This window comes from Raphanus sativus, unplaced genomic scaffold (genome assembly GCF_000801105.2).
Source record: "Raphanus sativus cultivar WK10039 unplaced genomic scaffold, ASM80110v3 Scaffold0547, whole genome shotgun sequence".
Classification (NCBI taxonomy): Eukaryota; Viridiplantae; Streptophyta; class Magnoliopsida; order Brassicales; family Brassicaceae; genus Raphanus; species Raphanus sativus.
In genome coordinates, this window is record NW_026615865.1 from 24,393 (window position 1) to 35,968 (window position 11,576).

At 38.6% G+C, this 11,576-nt stretch overlaps 1 non-coding gene and 1 pseudogene across 1 annotated transcript; one reads left to right on the plus strand and one right to left on the minus strand.

Moving 5' to 3' along the window:
* The first annotated feature begins 2,098 nt into the window (after positions 1–2,098).
* On the plus strand, positions 2,099–2,205 carry LOC130502426 (small nucleolar RNA R71). The gene has a single exon (XR_008940257.1). It is a non-coding gene; the product is annotated as a small nucleolar RNA R71 (small nucleolar RNA).
* Positions 2,206–7,710: 5,505 nt separating this feature from the next.
* Positions 7,711–11,524, minus strand: LOC130502425 (MLO-like protein 12; annotated as a pseudogene).
* Positions 11,525–11,576: the final 52 nt, after the last annotated feature.

Here is an 11,576-nt window from a genome sequence, read left to right on the forward strand (position 1 = left end):
CGCTCCATGGTCAGTTTTCTGCGTTTTCCACTCGCGTGTGACGCGAGCGACCTCGGCATCTCGCTCTGGACATGTCGCTCCCAGATGGAGCGACCTAGAGGTGTCGCTGCGATGAGATCGCTCTGGTGTCCGACTTTCTGCTCAATACCTGCACACAACTTCACTCTCCCATTGTTTTATGCAATAAAATGATAATGCAAATACTAATGCAATATATACAAGGATACTCATGGGACTTCCTCCCAAGTGAGCTTGTTTTAAGTCTCTAGCTTGACTTTGCCTCCTTTGGATCAGGCGGGACTAGGTGCAGAGAGTCGAGTTGACACCCCATCTTCCTCAGGTGGTAGCTCATCAAAGTGATCATCAGCAGGAGGAGGATTCATCTCTTCAATGGTGAAGGCTTGTCCAATATACAGTGGGGTGCTCATCTTCTCCTTGATGTCAAAGTGGAGGATGTTCTCCTTGCCCAAATGGAGGTCAATCGTCCCTTCTTTCACATTCACAATAGCTCCTGCTGTAGCTAAGAATGGCCTTCCAAGAATCAATGGGTCTTGAGCCTCCTCACCCATTTCAAGCACCACAAAATCTGTAGGTATCTCATACCTTCCAATCTTCACAGGGAGGTTCTCTAAATGCCCACAGGGTACTTCACTGATCGATCAGCCAACACCAGAGAGAGCCTACACTTCTTGTATTGAGTGAAGCCAAGCTTCTTTGCCACAGACAAAGGCATCAAGCTGACACTAGCTCCCAAATCGCAGAGACATTTCTCAAATACCATAGGTCCAAGAGCACAAGGGAGTGTGAAGCATCCTGGATCCTCTAGCTTCTCTGGAGCATCTAGCCTCTGAATGATGGCATTGCACTCATGACTCAGAACCATCATGCCCTCCATCTCCTTCTTCTTAGCAGCTACAACATCTTTCAGGAGTTTGCTGTATTGAGGAATCAGCATGAAAGCATCAATGATGGGCATTGTAACCTGAGCTTCACTCATCTGCTTCTCAAACAAAGCCTTGTACTTCTGTAGCAGCTGCTTCTTGAATCTACCAGGGAATGGAAGCTTTGGTTCATAGGGAGGGGGGACAGGAGAGCTCTCACTTGCTGGAGCAGCAGATTCACCATCTTTTGTTGTTTTCTTCTCTTCTCCAACCTTTCCTTTACCCTTGGCTTTCACAATCTTCTCCAAGATCTCAGCATCTGTCTTCTCATCAACAATGACCACTTCATCATCTAGGTTGATGGCCACCTCCTCACCTTGTTTCTCAGCATCCTTGGTGAGGGTTACAGGAGTCAACTGCTTACCACTCCTAAGTGTGACAGCTTTTGCTTCCTTGGGGTTTTGGTCTGACTTTCCAGGTAGAGATCCTTGCTGGCGGTTCTGGTGGGAGCTCATGGAAGCAAATTGATTCTCCAAATTCTTGACAGAAAAAGCAAGGTGGAGAATTTGTTGTTGAGCTCATTGTAGCTCCCATCAATCTTGGAGTGAAGGTTCTTCAGCTCATAGCCCACATGCTTCTCACTTCTAGTCTGAGACTCCAAGATCTGTTTCAGTAAGGCATCAGTGCTGCTCTGTTGAGGGGCAGAGGAGCTAGGAGAAGAGTTTTGCTGAGGCTGATAGTTGCTCTGCTGGTTGTTTTGAGACTGATAACCACTCTGCTGGTTGTTTGAATATGGCTTCTGCTGGTAGTTGTTGTACTGAAAGTTGGGTTCCTTCTTGTACCAGCTACCATTACTGTTGATGAAACACAATTCTTCTTGCCCTTCCAAACCCTCAACCTCATTGACAGTAGGAGGTATCTCCTGGCTTGGGTTGCCAACAAAGTTCACCTGCGCTTTTGTGGCCTTATCAGCAATGAGTTTGTCAATCTTCTCCTGAAAAGCCTTTATCTCATTCCTTGTTTGATTGTCCTCACCTCTGCTGCTTCTGTCATGGTCTCCACTGTAGACTGCATCACTCTTGACCATGTTGTCAACCAGAGCCTCTGCCTCTTCCTCAGTTCTCCCCAAAAAGAACCCATTGCTAGCTGTGTCCAGTCTGGCTCTGTACTTAGGAAGAGCACCTCTGTAGAATGTGCTCAGCAAGCTCTCTTTAGAGAATCCATGGTGTGGGCACTGAGCTTTGTAACCATTGAATCTCTCCCAAGCTTCACTGAATCCTTCCAAGTTCTTCTGTTGGAAGCTGGAGATCTCATTCCTCAACTTAGCAGTTCTTGAGGTAGAGAAGAACTTCTCCAAGAATGCCCTTTTGCAGTCTTCCCAAGTGGTGATGGAGTCACTTGGTAGAGACTTCTCCCACTGACGTGCCTTATCCCCCAAAGAGAAGGGAATAGCTTGAGCTTTAAGGCATCCTCTGACACACCATTAGTCTTTGACATACCACAGTAGCTGTCAAACTTATCCAAGTGATCAAATGGGTCCTCCACAGCCAGACCATGATACTTGTTGTTCTCTATGCAGTTTAGCAGTCCTGACTTGATCTCAAAGTTGTTAGCAGCCACAGCTGGTGCTCGAATTCCAAGTCTAGGACCATGGATGTTGGGGCGGTCATAAGTGCCAATGGGGCGAGCTGGTCGCTGTTGAGGTCCATTGGGGTTCTGAGGATTTTGTTGTTCTTCCATTGCAGCTTCCAGTGGCTGCAGTTGAGCCTGTTGCTCTTCTTCTCTTCTCTTTCTAGACACTCTCTCTCTAAAGCTCTGATGTCTGCGGCTCTTGGAACAAGGTTTGATGTACCCTTGCTCCTCAAGTTCATACACCTGAAAATCACAAAGAGTGAAGAAGAGAATCAGTAACTTACAAAAATAAAAATGACTTAGTCTCAAGCAAATGACTAAATCTCAATGTTCAAATCAAACTCAGAATTTGGCAACGGCGCCAATTTGATGTTAGGAGTTTTGAGGCTCCTAAGTCAAATGATAGTATAGTGGAAGTAAGTTGTCGAACCAGTTCTGAGGGATTCAAATGCAGAGAGAATGCAAGTATTTGCCTAATCTAAGTGCAATCAGTGAATTGGATGGTTTTTTAATTTAAAAACTAGAATGCAAATAACAGAAATGATACTTTTAAGCTATTGGAAAGGAGAACTCATGGGTATAGGGATTTAGACCTTGGGTGATCAAGTTTCGAACTAAGGATGACAAATGAATCAATCAAACTATTAACCTTAAGCCTAGACACAATTCTAAGCAAGCTCTATGTCTAGATGAATGCTCATTTGCTAACATGTCTCAAACATCAAATGTCTTTGGTTGAATAACATGCAAGCAATCATTACTAACAAGTCTATTAGCTATCTTAGCATCTTTAACAACAAATCTCTTTGGCAAAGTACACTAAGAGCCTAGGAGAGTTGACTCAGGCATTTCATCAAACACCTTTTGGGTGGGAAATGCCTAGAGATCACCCTTTGAGTGGCCTACTCAAATGATGCATTAAGATCACTCTACTAGCAAGGAACAAGTATGATCTATACCTAAAACATCCTAGAACTAGCCTAATCACCCTTAATCACCCTAACCCATGAATCCAAGAGGTGATTACTCACTAATCTCCATGATTCCTCTTAAACCCATGATGGATTTCAGATGAATCATATAGAGAAATAGAAGAGAAATCACAAGAACAATCACAAATCAAGCCAAAAAGAAATCTTTTTCTTAAGAGAGTTTGTGTTCTTCAATAGATCCAAGATTCTCTGCCAAAAGGTGGCTACAACATACTTAAACATTAGGTTTTTCAGAGTAAAAACGTGCATAAGAAATTGCAAAAAGGTCCTTGAAAACCATAAAATCGTGTAGCAAAAGGGGCTGGAGCGACCTTGGGGGGTCGCTCTGAGAGGTCGCTCCAGCCTCCATTTTTGTGTCTCCGGGCGATGAAAACGCGAGCTACTTAGGTGGGTCGCTCTGGTTGGTCGCTCTGGTTGGGAGCGACCTTGGGGGGTCGCTCCGGAAGGTCACTCTGCGGTTCTCGACCAGGATGGATATGCCTCTAGTAAATTGATCGTAACTTCTCCATTACATCTCCAAATGACTTGAAACCACTTCCATTAGAAAGCTAACTCAATTTCCTGTGTCTCCACAAAATCTTAGCAACAGAAGATTTCTCTAAGGCCTCCGTCCGTGCTCATCTTTCACCTCCTTTCTTATCACATTGCTTCCAAATGTCTCCAAGAACTCCATGTGGTGTTCCAATACCTGATAGAGACATATGTATGCCAAATGCAACCTAAACATGCCTAAATCCTAATCTATATGATGCAAATGCTTATGAATGAATAGCTAAAACAATGCAAATATGCAAGATATCAATAACGATACGGTCGATGACTTCGCGGGGAAGATATCAGGCTTATCATCCAAACCAGTCTCATTGGGAGAAAACGTAGAAGAATCAAAGATGGTCAAGAAGTTCTTGAAGGGTCACTATGCAACTATCTGTCCCGAGAAGTTAGCAATGAATCAAGAAACCAACCTAAACGAGACACAAGAGGCCAACACACTCTATGTACATGAGGTGGTGTTCTTGAATGAAGACAACATGATTCCAAAGAATCTCGATATCAACAAAGGCGATACAAGTGTTTGGTATCTGGATAATGGAGCGAGTAATTAAATGACGGGAAACATGGAGTTCTTTTCGAGTTTGAATTAAAACACCAAAGGGAAAGTGAAGTTTGGTGATGGATCACATTTGTGTGATATTGTTGGAAAGGGTGTGATTACCTTTGTGTGCAAGACCGGAGAGAAGAAGGCGCTCAAAGACATCTACTTCATATTCGACCTAAAGCACAACATATTGAGTCTTGTACATGCAACATAAAACAAATGTGAGGTTAACATGAAAGATGTCTACTTAAAGCTCACGGATTCGTGTGGAAGGTTGCTTGTGCGTGTTACAAGATCTCCAAACCGTCTCTCCAAGACCCCTATGAGGATTAGCTACCTGGAGTGCTTACATGTCAGAGATGAAGATGCTACATGGAGGTAGCATGCTCGATTAGGACATATAAGTTATGGAGTGATGAACAACATGTTAAAGAAGGAGATGGTCATAGGAATGCGGAGTGTAACACACGAAGAAAGCGTGTGTGACACATGTCTCAAAGGGAAGCAAATCAGAGACTCATTCTCGAGTGTAACACACGGAGAAAACGTGTGTAACGCATGTCTCGCAGGGAAGCAAATCAGAGGCTCATTCCGACTAAGACCATAGTTTGTACATAAAAGCCATTGGAATTACTGCAGAGAGATTTGGGTGGACCAATAAAACCACCAACACCAGCAAATAATCATAAGGCATTCTATCGGTTCAAAAGATTTCACACTGATAGAGAAAGAGATCTGCCTCAACTAAGTTCAATCTAGGTTGCATCGATAAAGGAGGAGAGTATTCCTCATCTGAGCTCAATCTACTTTGTGAAAAAGTGGAGTTGAAGCTATGGCAGCCAAGGTGGATTCCACCACAAGAAACAAGACGCGTGAGCTTGTGGATAGATCGACTGGTGTTAAAAATACATGTGTAAGTGACACAAGGAGATAAGCATGTTACACAACTCACGTAGGTGTTAAACATAAAAGGGTATGTGACAAAAATATGGAGGCGTGTAACACAACTCACGTACCAGCGGAGTCAAGATTAAAGATCTCAAAGGCTGAAGACAAACCAGGATAAATACGCTGGGTGTTTAGCAGAAGGCCGACATTCCTACCGGAGCTCATGTACACAAGATGGCTGATGCGACCAGAACTCTCATTGCAGTTGCTTCAGCCGCAAAACTCATTGCAACTTAAGTGAAGATGTCAGAAGAAGGTTCTAAAAGAACTAGACCAATTCTAAGAAGATGCGGTATGGAAGGAATCGAAGAGAGCATCCAATCTAACCTTGAGAAAGATGTAAATCCAATGGTTGGATATCACACACTACGGCGTAGTGAATGATGATTATTTGAAGATTAAGTTCAAGCAAATGAGAAGCTTAATTGGAGTTCAAGAAATTGATCTCTCTAATTCAAGTTGGAATTAAGGGAGTGAATATTAGATAATTTCAAGTTTGTAGAAACTTAACATATCGATAAGTGTTCAATTATATTAAAGATAAAGATACAAAGAAAATCTAAAATAGATTTTTTATTTATTTATGTTAATTTGTGTTTCCATATCCCATATGTTAAAGAAAATTATATTTTATATAAATCAATATTTCATGCAGAGGTGTTCCATAAGATCTAAGAGATAAAATATAAGATCTAAGAAAGTAGATCAGTGATCTAAGAGAAGCATTGAGAGCTTTATTTTTGAGTAATTCCTAATAAAAACAAATTGTTCTTATAAATTCTTTGTTAATAGAGATCATAGAGATTTGACAATCCTTTTGCTCTACTTCGAGAGTACTTGTCCACTACTTGGTGCTGTGCTCCAGTCTAAAATGTAATAGAACATCCATCGAGATCAATTACCTTAGAAGAAGAATTGAATAAGCCCAGAACCCAAAACGTACAGGTTTGAAGCCTAAGAACATAACAAAACCAAAGACGCAACGCATGGTCTTTATGAAATTTAAGTTGATGAGAGTAGGGATGTTATTATGTCAACATGGGTGATTTACCCAAACCCACTAATATTGGATTGGATTTTTACCCATCCAAAATTAATTGGGTCAATCATGGGTATAAATTTTAAAATCTATATTCATATTGGGTAAAACAAAAGGGTAAAGGGTACCCATAGGTTTCAATTATATGATTATATTTTCCACTATTTTAATTAAATAAGAAAATTTGCAAAAAAAAATTTCTGTCAAAACCAAAAAAAAATTCCGACAAAATCAAAACACATGTTTTTTAACCAAAATCGGAAAATCGAGTTTTTCTCGCCAAAATCCGAAAACCGATTTTTTCGCCAAAACGGAAAAACAAGTTTTTTCGGTCAAAAGGAAAACCAAGTTTCCCGCCAAAACTGAAAAATCAGGGTTTCCGCCAAAACCGGAAAACCAGGGTTCCCGCAAAACCGGAAAACCAGGGTTTCCCGCCAAAACCGGAAAACGGGTTTTTTCGGCCAAAACCGGAAACCCGAGTTTTCCCGCCAAAACCCGAAAACCAAGTTTTCCGCCAAAACCCGAAAATCGAGTTTTCCCGCCAAAATCCGAAAATCGAGTTTTCCCGCCAAAACTGGAAAAACGAGTTCCGCCAAAACCGGAAAACCGAGTTTTCCCGCCAAAACGGGAAAACCAAGTTTTCTCACCAAAACCCGAAAACCAAGTTTTCCCGCTAAAACCCGAAAACCGAATTTTCCCGCCAAAACCCGAAAACCGAGTTTTCCGCCAAAATCCAAAAACCGAGTTTTTTTACTAAAACCGGAAAACCAAATTTTCCCGCCAAAACCGAAAATATCTCACACTAATGATATTAATGTTTTACATGATCTTTTTTAAAAAACCAAAGTAGTAATTTGGATATCTATGGATAAACCTATACACATTTGGGTTATATTTATGGGTAAATTTTAGTTTTGATGTATCTGAATTTCACGGGTTGGGTATATTCTGGGTTGGGTGGATTGGGCTAAGCTGAGTTATTTTACCATATTACTCTCATCTATATGTCATTCAAATGATTTGATATTATAAACTTTTTAATATTTGTTCTGACAGCAACAAAGGAAAAAGTGTCATTCAATGTTTATATCACTGACAAAGAATGAACAAACAGGTAAAGTATAGAACTCATATCACTTCTTGAAAGTAAACTCTGACAAATCAACCTTGACATGCTCAGTAATCTCTCTCTCTTCTCTAACAAGACTAGCTACGTCAGCATGCGGATGATGACTATTGCTGTTATCAAATTCTGTGATCTCACGGTGATTAGAGACATTCTGAGATTCAAGATCATAGGATTGCTGATGGACATGGCCGTGGCCGCCAAAATCAGAGAATCTAGGAGGAGAAGGAGAGGCAGTGAAGCTAGTTTGATAATCAAGCCGTGGTTTTGATAGTTTCCCGCCAAAATCAGAGTATCTAGGAGGAGAAGGAGAGGCTGTGAAGCTGGTTTGTGGTCAAGGCTGCGGTTATGATAGTTGTGAAGGAGATGCACCGGTGACATGCCATGTGTTGGCGTGGTTGGGCGGCTTGAGTGAGGTGTGTTGGACCCTGAGTGTCCATGTTTGGTCTGTTTCTTGGCCGTGTGATGCCATTTTTTCAGTGCATTGGCTACCCTGTCGTTGAATATGGTTGGTCTCATTGAAGTTCCCATCTGCACTTACAGTTTAGTGAGTGAATCCTACATAGATAACTTGAGACCTAATAATGAACTATATATATGAGATATGGATCAATCTAATGCATTGCCATTTGATTTTGAGTGACAAATATCTAAACTTGTATGTTATGATGCTAGAGTTTAGTCGACTCATTGCTAAATAATTATTTTGCTGAGATGAAAATTATTCATATAATATATACATTTTATAATGTACATGGTTGTACACAAAGTTTAACAATTTGATTATATACCTGAGTCACAAGAGCATAGAGAGGTAGAGTAATGTAGCTGCACAGAATTATCAATACCCTGTCATATACAACAAGAAGAAGGTTAGAGTAAAGATACAACACATACTAATATATAACTTGTTTGAGGAGTTAACGAACCCCATGGTGATCCTGATTGCAATATCTTCTGTTTTGTGGTGGAAGCAGTTCTTGAGTGTGAACTCGTACTGCAAAATTAATACTATAACCAATTAATTTTTATTATTTTAAGAATTAATTTTTTGAAATCACATTTCTAGAAGGGCTATTTTCGAAGCTGGATTGTTACTCACAGTGCTCCAAGCGAAGAAAGCCAGTTGAAATGCATTCTGTATGAAAAATACATAGAAAATACTTTTAGAAAGAAAACTCTTTTAGAAAACCCATAACTCAAAAATACATAAAACACATATGATTAAGTAAATTAGTCATACCGTGAAAAGAACCAAGTGAATGAGCAGAGAATGAAACGAGGACGACCAAACCAAAAGAGATCATCACCAGGTTCAACCACAGGAGCTTCCTTTAACGACATCTCCCTTTCTTGAATCCTCAATCCTAATTTCGATATTATCACTTGAAGTTTTTGCTCCTACTATTAATATCACCTTAAATCCATTAAGCAACCAACCATATAATTAACATCATTAATCATATATGTTCAACCTCAACTTCATAACAAAAACTATTGAAAAGTTTAAAGTAATTATGTGTCTGTAATTACTTACAACCAAAGGGAGGAAAGGCAGCCAAAAATAGGAACCCCATCCTATTATAATTTGAAAAATAAACAGAGTTTATATCATTACTTGAACAGTTAAATGAGATTTGCTTAATTAATTATATGAAATTATAAAGAATTAGGACCAACCATGTGTGATTAGTCAATATGAATAAGACAGCAATGAACCATATCACTGGGCTGAGTTCCATTCACACACAATAACTTATTTCATAAGAAATTTTATAATATATATTATGAAAAATAGATAATGAAAGAAAATATATCAATGAATTAGATTTAAATAAAGAAAGGGACCAAACCTTATACGACAACAACTTTGAAATCTTCTTCTAAAGATCTTTGAATGTACTTTTGGAAATCGAAACGAAGCTCCACTACCTGCTGGCAAATGCGCCTGCATTCATTCAACAATTTTTTTTTAAAATAAAAATTCGACTCTACATGTATAAATAAAAAATATAGTAAATTTACTTACCATTATAAAGCCATGTCTTAGTGTAAGATAATCCACTTTTTGTCACTGATCAAAGAACTGTCTGAAGAAACATGTCTGCATGCACCCCCATTTATCCATTTTTTGTTGTAGTGTTAAACGGAAATTACCGGAACAATAATGTACAATTATTGAAAATATATAAATGAAAACTTACAATCCAGAGGGTAGAGAAGACTTGCTCCATACATTCAGATGTCTACGTCCAAACGATGTATCCTTGCAAAATCTGAACCTCTCTGGATCTACAACATTTTAAACAATCAATTGGACTTAAATGAATTAAATAAAAGGACAGAACACGTATGATTACTTTAAAAGTGATGGTACTTTCCTATGTTAAATGTTTTTTATAAGTCAAAAGAAAAAGCGTGTTGTCATTGATATTCAAGTCTGATAATATATGTGAATAATAATAATAAATGAGCTTGGAGAGATATGGATCAATAAACAAATCCAAGTGACCATGAACATGAACATATTGTTAAAGTTTTGCTGAAGTCAAACCCCGACGAAAATATTTTATCCGAAAATATTCATTTTGTTTTTTTTGATGATTACTGCCAAAAGAAACTCTATGTCGATGAGCTAATGTTTGTGGTATACCATTGGCATATTGGTACTCAATTGTCTGGTCTCTTCTCCCATGATTTCCATTTCTTCATCTGCATATTACATCACAAAATTATACGCATGCATGATACAATAATTACATATACATGCACTTGTGAAAAATGACGTTGAATATCATTACCTTGGTTTTCCCCAAAGCATAGGTTATATATGCAGTAGAGAATAGAAATACAGCAAGCACGAAGATGAATATATGAAGTTGGTGGATACCATATGCAGATACTAATGCTACTTTCCCCTGCAAAATAATATAATAAACTAAAATAAATAAAAATAAAACAGTATTTGTCAAGCATAAATGAAGATTTTTTTTTTTGTTAAAAGTTAAAAGTAACAAGTTAAATTTAAACATGCCTTTTCTGCGCATTTGTCATAGCCTTGGTGGCTAAACTTCGACGAGGACTATAAAAAGTCGCTGAAGTCAGTGTCTTCAAGAATTTTGCGACCATCATCGATATAATCTTTACCATATTTAGTGCTCTCTTGGTGGCTACTACAAGGATGCCAAGTCGCAGCAATTCTTCTGGGATGCAATTTGGGGAGACTGGGTGTTTGCAATACAACAAGTAGAAGCGATATGAATCCCAGTAGCATCAATTCTATTTCCACACAAACCAAGAAAAAAATATAGTTAGTTGGATATTCAAATAGAAACATTGATTATTGATACAAAATGACATCCAAATTTATGATGAATAATAATACTTAGAGAGTAAACTTGCCTGCTTAACCTTTTCAAGAGCTTCGTATAAAGCCTTCTTGTGCTTCTTTTAAACCACTACAAATATTTTAAGAAAAAAAGTTAAGGAACGACTAAATTTGGATTTTCAAGAAAATAAAAACGAAAATTGATGTAATCAGGTAATAAGTTTGAAAGGCTTTTTTACCAAAAAAAAAAGGTTTTTGAAGGCTTTATATAATGAAACTATCACTTGAAAAGAGCAAAAAAGAGAGAAGTGAAAAATTTGGATAATATAAAGATGGAAACATAGAGAGAAAAAAAATATACGTACGTGACCAATAAAGTGCAAGAAATATTCGATCATGAGAGATGAAAGAAGAACGAAGCAAACAACAGCAACAGCTCATGTTGGTGTCTCCTCTAATGATCTCTCTTTTATGGCCATTACTTTCACTAATCAAAACTCTTACTTCTGATATGTAGATCAGCTTTCAGGG